We start from the raw sequence: 15,946 nt of genomic DNA on the forward strand, positions 1-15,946 counted from the left end.
ATGTTCCATTTTACAACCATAAGATTAGCAAAATGTTAAGAATGTAACAATACCAGATCATGGGGTATGCTGTGGAAAAACGAAAGTCCCATACATTGCTGCTAGAAGTGTGAAATAGTACAATCATATTACAGAGTAAATTTTGCAATATTGGCTAAATTTGAAAATGTGACTACGCATTAATATCCAATGGCCTAGTAATTTGAATTCTAATAGCTAGAAAAAAATCCTTGTATATGTGCCACATGGTACACATACAAAGATTTTTTGTTGAAATAATGTTTATAATAGCAAAAATCAAAACCAATCAAAATATTACAAACAGAAAAATGGCTAAATAATTTATAATTTATTCCTGAACTGAGAGACTTACTAGTAGGCAGTAGCTAGGCTTAATTATAAAGATCATGAATAAAATGTTGAGTGAACAATTTTTAGATTTAAACACACAGACTAAAATAATTTAATTGAAAATGTAAAATACACAAAACTATACTAAATGTTCTATAAAGATGCACATATAGGCAATAAAAGTACAATAATATTGGCAAGAAAGATATAAGACATATTAGGTTTTTCATGGTGATTACTTCTGGAAGCTATATATAGAGAGGTAGTTAGTACTGGGTAGAGAACAAGAAAGCAATTTTGAATTTATCTGATAATATAATGTTCCTTATTTAAAAAATGTATATGTGTGTATCTGAAGCAGTGATAATGTTATTAATAATATTAATCTGTAATATTATTCTATTTATCTTTCTGTGATTTTAAATATTTTGAAACAAAACTGTGGCTTTATATTTTCTTAAGATCTAAATGAGCTATAAATGCAAACCTTGCCACAAAATTGCAAAACACTAAGTATTTAATACAGGTATGGCAACCCTTATTTAAACAAAATATTAGGCCATATCATGTACCCATTTCTTATGACTTACTGATTGATAAATGAATGCCATCTCATAATTGGTAATTATTAAATAAATAACAAACCAGTGCTGAGAAAATATGACAATAACAAAGCAAAGGGACCAGATGGAGGTGGGAGTGGAAACGTGGAGATATGCATGCCTTCCAATGTTCCACACCAGGCTTAGCTTGCTGTTGACACTCAGTAAATGTTAAGCAACAATAATAATAATGGTACCATCTGCATGCCAAATTTAGACTGGTAGAAACATACAGGATTGACAGCCCTAAAGGACAGACTTCCCTTACTTATTATTCTCAATGTGTACAGTATTTTTCTTAGCTCAGTTAATAGGATAAATAGTCTTTCAGTTACTCAGCCAGAAAGCCACCATCATCTTTAATTCTCCCTGCTCAAGCATCTGGGCGTCCCTGGTGGCTCAGAGGTTAAAGCGTCTGCCTCCAATGTGGGAACATCACTCACAAACACTGTCAGAAATCTACCCGTCTTCGGTGTCTTTCCCTTCCGAACCAGGCACAGAATTGCTATTATAGTTTCCATAAAACCTGTAAGACTCTGTTACTTGCTCAGAAAAGCTCTGATAAGGTTTTGTTACCTAAGAGGATAAGATCATAGGATTTTAACTTGGTGTATAAGATTTTTTTGATTGCCTCAACTCGTATTTCCAGCATAATATCATGCTGCATCACTTGAAAACCTTCTCTTGCATCCTATTTGCCTCACATACGAGGCTAAGGAATTAAACAAACAAACAAACAAACAAACCAAACCTCTATGTACTTACACTTTTCTCATGTGAAATGATCTTACCTCTACCTGTTTTGATTTCTACCCATTATTCAAAGATCAATTTAGTTATCTCCTGTGTAAGAACATTGTTGTTCCTCCCAGAAGAATCTAATTTCTCTTTCATTTTCCTTTTATATATTGCTTGTGTTTTTCATACCATATTATAGTTAAAATTTATTATGCATCTTATATTCTTCTAAGTTCCTTTTACCATCTATTAACAATATTATAATACATATTAACATACAATCTTCATAACAATCCTAGAAGATCATTGTTAATCATTTTACAGACATGAGAACTAAGGTATGGAGAAATCAACTGATTTGACCACAGATAGTAAGTGACAGAGCTGTTATCTGAATCCATAGTGCCTGCTTTCAACCACTAGACTTGATTCTAAGCTACTTTGGAGAAAGTGATTCTCCTAAGACCACTTCATAAAGTTTTACCTTGATCCCATCCACCATCCCATATAAGTATCAGATTCCTCACAGCACCTAACAGGGCTTCTTATAGCTGGCAAATAAATTATACTATGTAAAGGAAAAGGCCAAAAAAAAAAAAAAGGTTCAATTGATATCATTTAAAGGCATTATTATCACTAATATTATTATCAAACTGATATTATCTCAACAACAAAAAATAAAACATCTCTCATTTATTCCATCCTTCACCCTCCAGATGGCAACTAGGCTTTGGAGATATTTAATTCTAGCCTATCTTCCCCATTAAGAGAAATTAATAGCATTGTGTGCTTTACGTACTTCAACTGGAGTTAGAGCTGCTCTGGAAGATACACCCAAAATGCATTGACAGTATTCTGGAAGACGTATGTTCTTGAGGGAATTAGGTAGAATTATTCACAAGGAAGCCCTGGGAACTAGACAAAAGGAGAACACATGAACAGAAAGATTGTGTCTCTGCTCCCCAAATTCATCTGTTGAAATCCTAACCGCCAATGTGATTGTATTAGGAGGTGATGTCTTTGGGATGTAAGTGGTCATTAAGGTGGAGACCTCATAAATAGAATCAGTGTCCTTGTAAGAAGAGATTGAAGCATTTTCTACCCCTCTCTCTGCTCTCTACCGTATGAGGATCCACCCATCTGAAAATCAAGAAGCAAGCTTTTACCAGACACTGGGTCGGCCAGCCAGAAGTCTTGATCTTGAACTTCTCAACCTCCAGAACTATGAGAAATAAATGTTTGTTGTTTAAGACACTAAGTTTATGGTGATTGGTTATAACAGTTACAGATGACTAAAACATAGAGTAACCCTGGAAACTGACTAGGTGTGGTCTCCCTGACAATCAAAGAGAAAATAGCCATGCAGTTTCCTTTAGAAGCTATACTCAAAGAACTCCAGCTGTAGTGGAAAGTTGAGGATACCTGTGTTCCAGGAAGACATCAGCCATGAACATTATAGTTCACAACACAGTTCCTGAGAAACCAAATAAAACAATGATAGTGATGGAAATAACCAGACTATTACGACTTCTCCATACGAACCTATTAGTTAGGACCATGTAGGTACCAAAGAAGGATAGGAGTCCTTTAAACATTGATAATCAACTTTTTTACATTCCTGACTTGGGAGTTTATAGGATATTTTAATTTAATTCATAAAAATAAGGAAATGTGGAAAAATTAATACTTACTTCAGCTCATGCATATGTTTATCAATAAAACCACAGTTTGGAAGCTATTTGTAAAATAAACTTTTATAGAGAATAGACATTTTTTGCCTTGGTTTTTTTTTGATAGATCCTAAAATCCATTTGTAGAGAAATCACAAACAGACAATTTGACTAATTCCATCTGAACTTTGATGAAAGAACATAATTAAATAGAAATTATAAGAAAATTAACAGATTATCATTTTCTTTATTAGAAGAATCACACAAAATGGAAGAGTTTACAATTTATTTTATAATATCTCCACTTGACTAAATCCTAATCTTGTCAATTTCTCCCAGAGGAATAATGCCAGAAGAGTAAAAACTATATATGAAAAGATGTCCTTCACAATGTTATTTATAAAATAAAAAGTTAACCAAAATAATTTATTCAAGTTGAGACACTATTCAAAGAGAAAACTAGCACTAAAAATTAACAGATATTCAATGATCTATATAACAGTCATAAATTCAGTTCATTTCAGTTCAGTTTAGTCACTCAGTCATGTCCGACTCTTTGCAACTCCATGATTTGCAGCAGGCCAGGCTTCCCTGTCCATCACCAACTCCCGCAGTTCACTCAAACTCACATCCATCGAGTCGGTGATGCCATCCAGCCATCTCATCCTCTGTCGTCCCCTTCTCCTCCTGTCCCCAATCCCTCCCAGCATCGGAGTCTTTCCAGTGAGTCAACTCTTTGCATGAGGTGGCCAAAGTACTGGAGTTTCAGCTTTAGCATCATTCCTTCCAAAGAAATCCCAGGGCTGATCTCCTTCAGAAAGGGCTGGTTGGATCTCCTTGCAGTCCAAGGGACTCTCAAGAGTCTTCTCCAACACCACAGTTCAAAAGCATCAATTCTTCGGCACTCAGCTTTCTTCACAGTCCAACTCTCACATCCATACATGACCACTGGAAAAACCATAGCCTTGACTAGACGGACCTTTCTTGGCAAAGTAATGTCTCTGCTTTCATGAATTAGGACACTTTTTTTGAAGACTGGAAACTATGGTTATGGCTATAATGAATTTAGTTAGGTCAATTATAGTCCACTCATTAAAAATATTGGCTACAGAGACTACTCTTAAAATTCTTATTCAACTTAATAATATTTGTTACACAAAAGGTATATCGCACTGAATATGTTCCCTGTTTTATAGGGAACTGAAATTTTATCGACTTTTGAAGTTGTATTATACTGTGATTTCACTATATAAATATTGTTAGCATACATATTGATACTAATAATTACAAGAAATAAGAACTTGTGCCTGACTTTTAAGACGGTGAATGAAATTTTCGGTGATTTCTTTTTACTTTTCACTTGTGTTATTTCTATAGCATTGTTTAGATGATACCTTAGAAATGACAAAAAATGAAAAACTTGAATATTCAATCCATTGGCATTAATAATTAAAGTTAATTAGCAAAAATATTATTTATTGAGTTCTATTAGGTAATAAGTATTCCCTGGTGGTTCAGATGGTAAAGAATCTTCCTGTAATGCAGGAGACCCAGGTTTGATCCCTGGGTCAGAATGATCCCCTAGAGAAGGGAAAGGCTACCCACTCCAGTATATTTGCCTGGAGAATTCCATAGACAGAAGAGCCTTGGGGGCAGCAGTCCATGGGTTTGCAAAGAGTCAGACACGACTGAGCTACTAACACACACTATTGTGATAAATGCTTCGTTTATAACTGCATATGATGAACTTTAGGTTTAAAGGAATTAAGTAATTGGCCAAAGGTCAAACCCATGACAAACAGCTCTTATTCACTATTGCTCACCCACTGGAGAAGGCCCTGTCCTGTTCCACACATTATTTAATTTTCTTTTGGTTTCATGCTAACATTAAACACTCAAAATAACAGCCCTGAATCTGGCTGTGACCCAGTGCAAGGTCTCCCAGGAGACTCCTGGCCCGGTATCAGAGACCCCAGATGGGAAACCCATATAAGCCACCTTCCTAGGCTTTCTTTGGCAGTGTATATTTCGATCCCAGATGGAAACTGCAAGTGAACAAAACCAAATTGTACAGTTCGAATATGCTGGATTGATTCAGCTCAAGTTTCTTGAAATTAAATTTTTTGAAAGTTAAAATCATGGGATGAATAATTTTTAATCAGAATTTTTTCTTGTAATCTTTTGACTATAAAATGTAGCCCTCTAAATCATAGTGGTGAATTGAAAAAATAATGCCATTTTGCAGTACATTTTACCCTTTTAATAAGCAACTTTCATTTTTGTTTTCCTTAGGTCTTACAGTCCATGTTTTTATCTTCATGTTTCCTTCAAGTTTTTATCCTTCTTTTACCTGAAGTGTTTTATACACCAGGAACTCAACATCTGAGAAGATGGCAAAAGACTTCTTCCCTCTCAATAATGGGATAGGGAATTCCTTAGTTGATCCAATGGCTAGTACTTGGCATTTTCGCTGCTGGGGTGTATGTGTTATTAATGGCTATGTATGTGATGTGATGTGCTAATTGTTGAAGAATGACCCTATCCAGGTCTCTGAGGAAGAAATTAAGCTGAAGTTTCATTGAAGGCAAAGAAAGAAAAGAGGAGACAAGTATTTGGTCAGTGAGAGAAATACAGCCAGACTTGGAAGGGGAGTTGGATTCTCCTTTGAAGAATTGTGGAAGTGGCAGAGAATTTAGAGAGGTGATGGAAACTTGCAATCTATGCCACACCGAGTTCGGCTGGCCTCCTGTAAGAGGAAAGGCTATTGCATGTGCAGAATGGCTTTTTGGTACCACTCTTTGGAAGTAACAACAGCAGTGCTGCTGAACAGGAGCACAGTCTTTGAGCAAAAAAACAGATGCAGTCCTAACATTCAAAAGTGATATTTTATAACTGAGAAGAGCTATAACCATGTTATCACAATAGCAAAAGGATCATGCATGTTTCCACTGTCCTGACACCAAGTAAGCTTGATAAACACCATCATGAGTGACACTGGATACTCTACTAGCATGGGTTATAAGGTCTCAGAGCTAGGTTTAATTTAACCTAGGGAAAAAATGTAAATGTGGCATTTCTCACACATAAGTTTTATAGAATAAGTTCATAATGCTATATGTAAAATGAGCTATGAGCTATATCATCATAAGAGTTTCTTACTGAAAAAACCATGTGTCATCTATGAAAATGTGAAATCTCTGCCATCTGCAGATCTGTTTAAGTATTTTTGAAAACAAGCTTTTTTGAAAGATTTATAAAGTAAGAACTTCAAGCAGAAATTTTGTTGCCAAAGGTGAGATATTTTCAATTTTGAATATTCAGCAAAATGTATCTGATGTCTTGTAGGGGAAAGATGGAAAAAAAATAGACATTAACTTAAATTCAACAGTTTTTATTTAGGTGGATGTATGAATATCTTTGCTGCATGGCAAAGCATTTGCAGAATCACTTACCTACTCAACTACTGAGATTAAATCCCATCATACTTTCAGTTAAACAAATTCTTAGGCCATTTTTCCTCAAACCTTTATGAGGATGTCAAGACAGTTTGGTGCTAGACATCTAAATGGAAAAGATATGAATTTCAGAAATCTGTCAGCTAGTACTTTTGTATAATTCATCATGAATATTAGTTATCTCTTTTCAACAGCATAAGTGGTAGTAAAAAGACTAACGATTTTTTTTTTTTGACAAGCCAAATTTTTCCTGGATTTTTTTTTTTCAATACTGAAGAAATGTAAATATTTAAGTAGAAGTATTTTGAGTGTGCTGCAAGAGAAATTTCACCAAAACATTATTTATACATTTTCATTCTATAATTAGGCTTATTCATTTTATCAATCTTTTCAAAGAATCAGCTTTTTATTTCATTGATTCTCTCTTTAGATTGAGCACTTAATAGGTTTCCATTTTCTTTCCTTTCTTAGCATATCAGTTATAATTTGTTTACTTTCTCTAGTGAGTGCCTTTGAGTTTGCAATATACATTTAAAACAAATCCAAGTCCTCTTTCAAATAACAATATATCACTTCACATGTAGTGCAAGTACAAATATAGCAAATAATTACCATTCTTTACTATCATCCCCTGTATCATTGCTCTCATTAATTTCAGTTACACATAAGCTATAATCATTGAATACATTGTTGCTTTTATTATTTTGAATATACTCTTTTCTTTGATCAATTAAAAATTAAACTAATAAAAGTTTTGATTTTGCTTTCATTTTTTCTTTTTTGATTCTCCTCTTTTCTTTATGTTGATCTGAGTTTCTGACCGATATTATTTTCCTTATCTCTAAAGAACTTCTTTTAACATTTTTTTTTTCAAAGTAAGAAATTCCCTCAGTTTTTATTTGTTTGAGAAAACCTGAATTTCTCCTTCACTTCTAAAGTATAGTTTTGTAGGGTACAGAATTCTAAGTTCATGTTTTTTTTCTCTCAACACTTTAAATATTTCATTTCACTCCCTTTTTGCTGTATGATATCTGAAAAGCAGGATGGAATTATTATCTTTGATTCTAAAACTAGAAACTAGAATACTCACTGGTAAGCAGTAAGGACTTCATCGCTACTGGTAAATGGGATGACAATAACTCTTGCATGCCACAGCCTTATATTCAGTGAGTCTTACCAAAGATATTTAGATTAAAATAAGGTGTAGGCAGAAGCTTCAGCTTCTGGAACAGTTTTAAAAGGTTGATATTTAAAATATCATGGTAGGAGCAATGATAATTCTAATGACTGTCATTTGACTGGCTTTTATTTACAACTTTCAAAGCTTAAAAAATAAATAGACTCAGGTAGTTTGAAAAAAAAAAAAAAAAAACCTCCATGAGGACATCTCCTGTAGATACAAGGCAGGGACTCAACTTTTAATGATAAAAGTAACACAGTTACAACTAATTCTATAACCTTTCCAGGTCTCATGTAAAAATAATAATAAAATAAAATAAAAAGATGACTAAACCATGTTAATACAGACCAAAAAAAAAAAATTCCTAAAAAAAAAAAAAAGAAATGGTGCTAATGGGGAAAAGGAAAATGAGACTTGAGGCCTTGGTGGGAACATTTGATTGAATGAGCTTCACACTTCTAACCTCGGGATGCTCCTGTATATTCTGTTGTGGTAGAGGCAGTTTCTTTTCTCTTGTCATTAAAAAAAATGCCTCTATTCCCTGGAGTTTCTGCAAAGACATCTGAACTTTTGCTTTGCAAGATCATATTTTTGTTTTCATCAAAAATGCCCCTACTTCCTTTTATTACTTCCACAGTAGTAAATACAGTCAGCTTGAACAGGAAAATAAAACGCTTATTTCAGGAGAAGGTAGACAGAAGAGAGGAGAATGGGAGGGGAGTGTGGAGGAGACAGAGAAGGAGAGAGAATCAATAAGCGAATGAGATAAAATGTTAACAACAGATGAACTGGGGTTAAATTTATATATATGTTCTTTGTACTATTTTTATTTTGTAACTCTTAACTCTTTGTAGATTGAGATTATTTCCAAATAAAAAATTTTAAAGTGTATATTTTCCAAACTGTGCTTTAAAGGTATATAAAAAAATGTTTTTCTTCTTGAGACTTTTAAATGCTACATCTCTAAAGAGAGCAAAAGTTACAAAAGTATTCTTTGATTTTAAGATTCTAAAAGGAGCTAAAATCTTTTAAACTTCACACTCAACATCCCCAAACACATTTTCAGAAATGAATCTTATATGATTAATTGGATGAGTAGCTTTTTATACCTAATAAAACCACTTTCCTTAGATATGCCAGAGCAGGAGATTGTGAAATTGGTATGAGCTGGTTCAAAAGTAATCCAAGTGCTTGCTTGCATTCCAAACAAGCAAGATCAAAAACAATCCAAGAAGCAAGTTGTTCCTTAACTATTTGACTTCTTTGACCCTAAGAAATACCTGAATTTTAAGGAACAAAGTAATACCCATGAAATTGAACGTTCTAAGACCTTAAAATGTAAGATGCAATGTAAATGTCCAAAATGAATCACCCTCATTGCTTTAGCTAAACATTATTAAAACATATTTCATATTTTTGAGTTTATGAGATATGACAGGGAGATTAATTTTAAAAATCTGCCAGATTGTTTTATTATTACATCTGATGAAGTATTTCCACTCGCTTGTATAATTTAATGTTCAAATTACAAATGGTAAAATGCTCTAACTAATATATAATATGTACTGCCTCTTCAGTACAAAACTGACATACTACTTATACTGTGAAACAAAAATGACATTTAAAACCTTTTTTTGTGGGATAAGTCTCATCAGGCAGGGCAAGTAGAGATGAAAACATGTCTCTTATTGCAGAGATGATAATTCCTGGGGAAAGTTTTTGCAGTTCTTTCTCTTTTTTTCTCATTTTCCAGAAACAGTAGTTTAGAGTTTAAATGCTTAATCAGTTCAAACTCCCATATTAGGTGAGCTATAACAGCAAATTAAGACTTCTAAGGTGTCCTAAAAATATCAGGTGATTCACTACCATGGGATAGGCAAACTATATTTGTCCTACAGGTCATATTTTGAGTACCTAAATTTTATTTTAACCCACTTATTTTACATCAGAATAAACTGTGGCCTTGACAAGGAAGATAACCTGTCTAAAGATGAGTTGGAATTAATACCCAGGCATCTTCCCACTCTAGTATTCTTGTCTGGAAAATTCTATGGACAGAGGACCCTAGCTGGCTACAGTCCATGGGGTTGCAGAGAGTCAGACACAGCTGAGCGTGAGTGCATGCACACACACACGCACACACGCACACACACATTTTGCTTGTCTAATATTATATGAGGCAACCTAGAAAACTGCTTTTATTTACTCTGGGTTTACCCTGCTGGTGACTTTAGTCTGAGTGCAAGATGGAAGCTCAGATTCCTTGTGTTGATAATGATATTTAAATCGTTGTGTATATATTAGTTTTAAAGTGAAACTGTCATTCTCATGTGAAATCTAACTGTGTCTGCAGAGTTTAAATAGTTCTTAGCTTTTGTGGTTGTTGATGTTCGACTTGAGCCTACGACTTCAACATATATTGTTTCTACTTTAAAAAATAAATTTTTTAGAATTTCAAGATAAAATAGAAACTAGAAAAACAATAGAAAATACTAGCAAATATAAGTGTTAGTTTTTTGAAAAGGGGAAGTATATTGACAACCCTTTAGCTAGCTTAATCAAAAAAAAAAGAGAGAGAGAGTGGAAAGACTCAAATAAACAAGACTGTGAATGAAACAGGAGACATTAAAACTTAAGAAATTTAAAGATTCACACTAATATGAAAAGGTATACTCACAAAATTTGGATAACCTAGATGAAATAGATGAATCCCCAGAAACATAGAATTTAGTAAGATTGAATCATAAAGAAACAGAAAATCTGAACAGACTAATAGTGAGTAATGATGTTGAAGCAGTAATCATAAACCCCCCACTTGTTAATCATAAACATCCTACTTGTGAATTTTACTAAATATTAAAAAAAGAATTAACATAGATCTTTCTCAAGCTCTTCCAATGAAATTGGAGAGAAAGGAACACCTTAGAATTGCAAACTCTTGTTCTGAGAAATACCCATGGAAAATTTTGAGGACTACATTGATTCTGTATTCTTCCAAAGGGAATTTATGTTTTCCTTGGCCAGATAATTGGGTACACTATCAACTTGGGATCTTTTTAAATAAAGTTCTGACCTTAAGTTTTGCTGAATAATACAGGTGTGTAACCAGGAGTTACATAACCATATGAGAGTGAGACTAAGTTTGTAGGGTAATTATGAAATCTGAACTGTCATTGGATCTAAAACATGAGCTCTCAAGTACTCTGTATTTGCTATTTTAGGCTGAGGACTTAGGGAAGGCAGGTGATAAATGGAATTATGGTTCAAATCCATCTTACTGTATGTAGGACAGGTCCTTGGACACATCCTCAGGTTGTATCTGTGATCCCCAGAACATAATTGGCATGCATATATTTAGAAGCTAGTTGAACCCTCGTATTGATTATCTTGACTGTGGAGCAAATTGTAGTATGGTAAGAAATACCAAGTGAAAGCTCCTGAAACTGTCCCATCACACTGCCAGAATAGTAAGCCAGCTGTATTACCACATCCCAGAAGGAATTGCAGAGGTAAATATAATTATCAAAGTTATAAAAAAGGCTGGAGTGGTGACCCTCCCCCCATTTCATTCAGCAGTACCATGCCCCAAAACTCAGATGGATAATAACAGAAAACTGAGAATATGGTAACCCTCCCCAAATGGCAGTACCCATTGCAGTTCAGTTCAGCTCAGTCACTCAGTCCTGTCTGACTCTTTGCAACCCCATGAATTGCAGCACGCCAGGCATCCCTGTCCATCACCATCTCCCGGAGTACACTCAGACTCACATCCATCAAGTCCGTGATGCCATCCAGCCATCTCATCCTCTGTTGTCCCCTTCTCCTCCTGCCCCCAATCCCTCCCAGCATCACAGTCTTTTCCAATGATCAACTCTTCCCATGAGGCGGCCAAAGTACTGGAGTTTCAGCTTTAGCATCATTCCTTCCAAAGAAATCCCAGGGCTTGTCTTCTTCAGAATGGACTGGTTGGATCTCCTTGCAGTCCAAGGGACTCTTAAGAGTCTTCTCCAACACCACAGTTCAAGAGCATCAATTCTTCGGTGCTCAGCCTTCTTCACAGTCCAATTCTCACATCCATACATGACCACAGGAAAAAACATAGCCTTGACTAGACGGACCTTAGTCGGCAAAGTAATGCCTCTGCTTTTCAATATGCTATCTAGGTTGGTCATAACTTTTCTTCCAAGGAGTAAGTGTCTTTTAATTTCATGGCTGCAGTCACCATCTGCAGTGATTTGGGAGCCCCCCAAAATAAAGTCTGACACTATTTCTATTGTTTCCCCATCTATTTCCCATGAAGCGATGGGACCGGATGCCATGATCTTCATTTTCTGAATGTTGAGCTTTGAGCCAAATTTTCCACTCTCCTCTTTTACTTTAAATAGGAGGCTTTTGAGTTCCTCTTCACTTTCTGCCATAAGGGTGGTGTCATCTGCATATCTGAGGTTATTGATATTTCTCCCAGCAATCTTGATTCCAGCTTGTGTTTCTTCCAGCCCAGCGTTTCTCATGATGTACTCTGCATAGAAGTTAAATAAGCAGGGTGACAATATACAGCCTTGACATACCCCTTTTCCTATTTGGAACCAGTCTGTTGTTCCATGTCCAGTTCTAACTGTTGCTTCCTGACCTGCATACAGATTTTTGAAGAGGCAGGTTAGGTAGTCTGGTATTCCCATCTCTTTCAGAATTTTCCACAGTGTCTTGTGATCCACACAGTCAAAGGATTTGGCATAGTCAATAAAGCAGAAATAGATGTTTTTCTGGAACTCTCTTGCTTTTTCCATGATCCAGCGGATGTTGGAAATTTGATCTCTGGTTCCTCTGCCTTTTCTAAAACCAGCTTGAACTTCAGGGAGTTCACAGTTCACATATTGCTGAAGCCTGGCTTGGAGAATTTTGAGCATTACTTTACTAGCGTGTGAGTTGAGTGCAATTGTGCGGTAGTTTGAGCATTCTTTTGCATTGCCTTTCTTTGGAATTGGAATGAAAATTGACCTTTTCCAGTCCTGTGGCCACTGCTGAGTTTTCCAAATTTGCTGGCATATTGAGTGCAGCCCTTTCACAGCATCATCTTTCAGGATTTGAAATAGCTCCACTGGAATTCCATCACCTCCACTAGCTTTGTTTGTAGTGATGCTTCCTAAGGCCCACTTGACTTCACATTCCAGGATGTCTGGCTCTAGATTAGTGATCACATCTTCATGATTATCTGGGTCATGAAGATCTCTTTGGTACAGTTCTTCTGTGTATTCTTGCCACCTCTTCATAATATCTTCTGCTTCTGTTAGGTCCATACCATTTCTGTCCTTTATCGAGCCCATCTTTGCATGCAATGTTCCCTTGGTATCTCTAATTTTCTTGAGGAGATCTCTAGGCTTTCCCATTCTGTTGTTGTCCTCTATTTTATTGCATTGCAATGGATCCTTATTGAAAAAGACCTAGATAATCTCTAATACTTGGTATACAGCTATTGAACTGCAGAATGTATTATTGTCAATCCTCATCGGCAAAGGAAAGTTTGTTTTGAATAAGATAGACTGCAATACACATTTTTTGTTTTGACCCTGAGATACGTTATTTTTTTTATCTTTATTCCAATAGTTGGCAGGGGTCGCAAAGAGTCGGACACGACTGAGCGACTGAACTGAACTGAACTTGTTATCTTAAAATTCTGTGTAATATTATACTAGTCCACTGTATTGCTCCACCATGCTAATAGAACTTGGTAAGGAGGAAATTTCAAGTACATTTTATAGTTTATTTATGACTTCAAAAATTATAAAGTATAACTTCAGAAAACAATCTGCATTTATTCTTATGTATCTAACTCTTTAAACTTATATAATTTTGGTGTATCTTCGGAAGTTATTTTTTTCTAAATTTTGAAACATTTATTTTAGATATATTATTAAATAACCCCCAAGTTCCTTATTGATTTGCAGATGTCTTCAAAATATGTTATTTTCAGTCTATTTTATTGCCTGTTATCTATTTTGCACATGTATTTTATTGAGTACAATATTTTTTAATTTAGAGAAATATTTAAACTATGTCTATTTTTGCTTTTTAAATATTCTTTGACATCCTTACCTGTTTATGTTTCCAGATAATATCTATTATCTCATTATAGGGTTTCAAGAAAAAAAATGGTAAGGTTTAGTGGTGAAATTATGTTAATTCCATTAATTAATTTGGGAAAATTGAAATCTTTATAATTATTAGACTTATCCACAATAAAAGTTTCTGCACTTATATATTCAATTAATTGTCACTGATTTATACAAAATATGCATATTTTGACTGTGTTAATCAAAGAAAACTTTGTATTGTAGTCTTTGTACATGCAATCTACATTAATAAATATTTTATAAGAAACATCAATGAATAAAGCAAACCAGGAAATAAAGCTTGAAATAATGTATTCTACTTTCTATGTAAATCTAAACCTTATAAATGTAGATATGCTTTAGTATGTAGAAAAGGAAAATGATAATAGTGAAGAGTCCTTGGCATCACACAAACAATTAATTGAAAAGTAACAGGATTTAGCCCATATAGATGAGAAGTTATAAATTAATTATATTGGAAAGTTTTTCATATAAACAGAAGGGGTAGAAATCTCAAGGCAATAGATTTGGAAAACTATTTTAATAAATCAAGTTAATGATAACATAGGCTATCCTAGATGGCAGTGAGCTAGCCCCTGCCCTTAGACAAGACGATACAACTTGGAAGGGTATTTGTGAAACAGATAAGGTATTAAACAGTGATATTTTGAGTTTACTTCAATGACAAGTCTATGATAGCATGGAACTCACTGTATATATATATTTTTTTAAATTCTGTTGTTTTTCTAATCCCAAATACAAAATTCATGATCTTCAAAAAATATAGTAGATCATCATTCCCATAACTACATTGCTTCAGTTTTTAGTTCAGTAAGCTTTTTTTCTTTTTTTTTTTTTTTGGCAGATGTAATACCACACCTGTAATATAGGATATCATTTGAGGACACAGCCCTTATTTAAATTCCTTCAGGGTTCATTTTAAAGTTAATGGTTTCTGCTGATGTGCTGGATTTGCTTCACATTGTTAAATGCTTGAATACACGTTAGAAAAGCTAACTTTACATTCTTTTGTTTGTGAACGAAATAAATCCCCTAAGACAAAAACCAAGAAGGGTGATTGACCCAACTCAGTTTTTGTGCCTTTATTTGTTAAGGAAGTTGAAAGTGCCATGAGATTGATTTAATCAAATAAATAGGTTGGGGTTGACACTTAGGTAATTTGTATAATACTGTTTGATCCCCCTTCTAAGTACTGCCAAGCCTGTTTCCATGTGGACAAACCAGACTGTTTGCTGGTAAATTATCACTTTTTGGAAACTGAGCTAACACTACTTCATGTAAATAAAAAAAAAATGCTTATAAAGTCTAATGTAAATACCTAACAGCCCACTCTTGTTTGTGTTTCGGCTGGGTGGCTTAAATGGTTTGTGAGCTTTGTTTACTTCACATACAAAATCAGCTAATTTTCTTAGCCTCTAACTGGAAACTGATAACTTCTATTTCTGTTATTACAAGTAGAATAGTTTTTAATCTTTTGGAAAAGATTTTAAGAAAACATTTATTAATTTTTACACTTAACTCACGCATTTTCAAGAATCTTTTTCTGTTTTCTAATTTTATTTATTAATTATTTATCTTTGCGCTGGGTCTTCATTGCTCTGTGGGCTTCTCTCTAACTGTGGCAAGCAGGGGCTACTCTCTAGTTGTGTTGCACAGGCTTTCTTTAAGGTTGTTTCTCTCGTGCAGAGCATGGAATCTAGGGTGCGTGGACTCAGTAGTTGTGGTTCCCAGGCTGTAGAGCACAGACTCAGTGATTGCAGCACACAAGCTTAGTTGCTCCGTGGCATACAGAGTTTTCCCGGATTAGAGATTGAACCTG

Source organism: Ovis canadensis, chromosome 1 (genome assembly GCF_042477335.2).
Source record: "Ovis canadensis isolate MfBH-ARS-UI-01 breed Bighorn chromosome 1, ARS-UI_OviCan_v2, whole genome shotgun sequence".
Taxonomy (NCBI): Eukaryota; Metazoa; Chordata; class Mammalia; order Artiodactyla; family Bovidae; genus Ovis; species Ovis canadensis.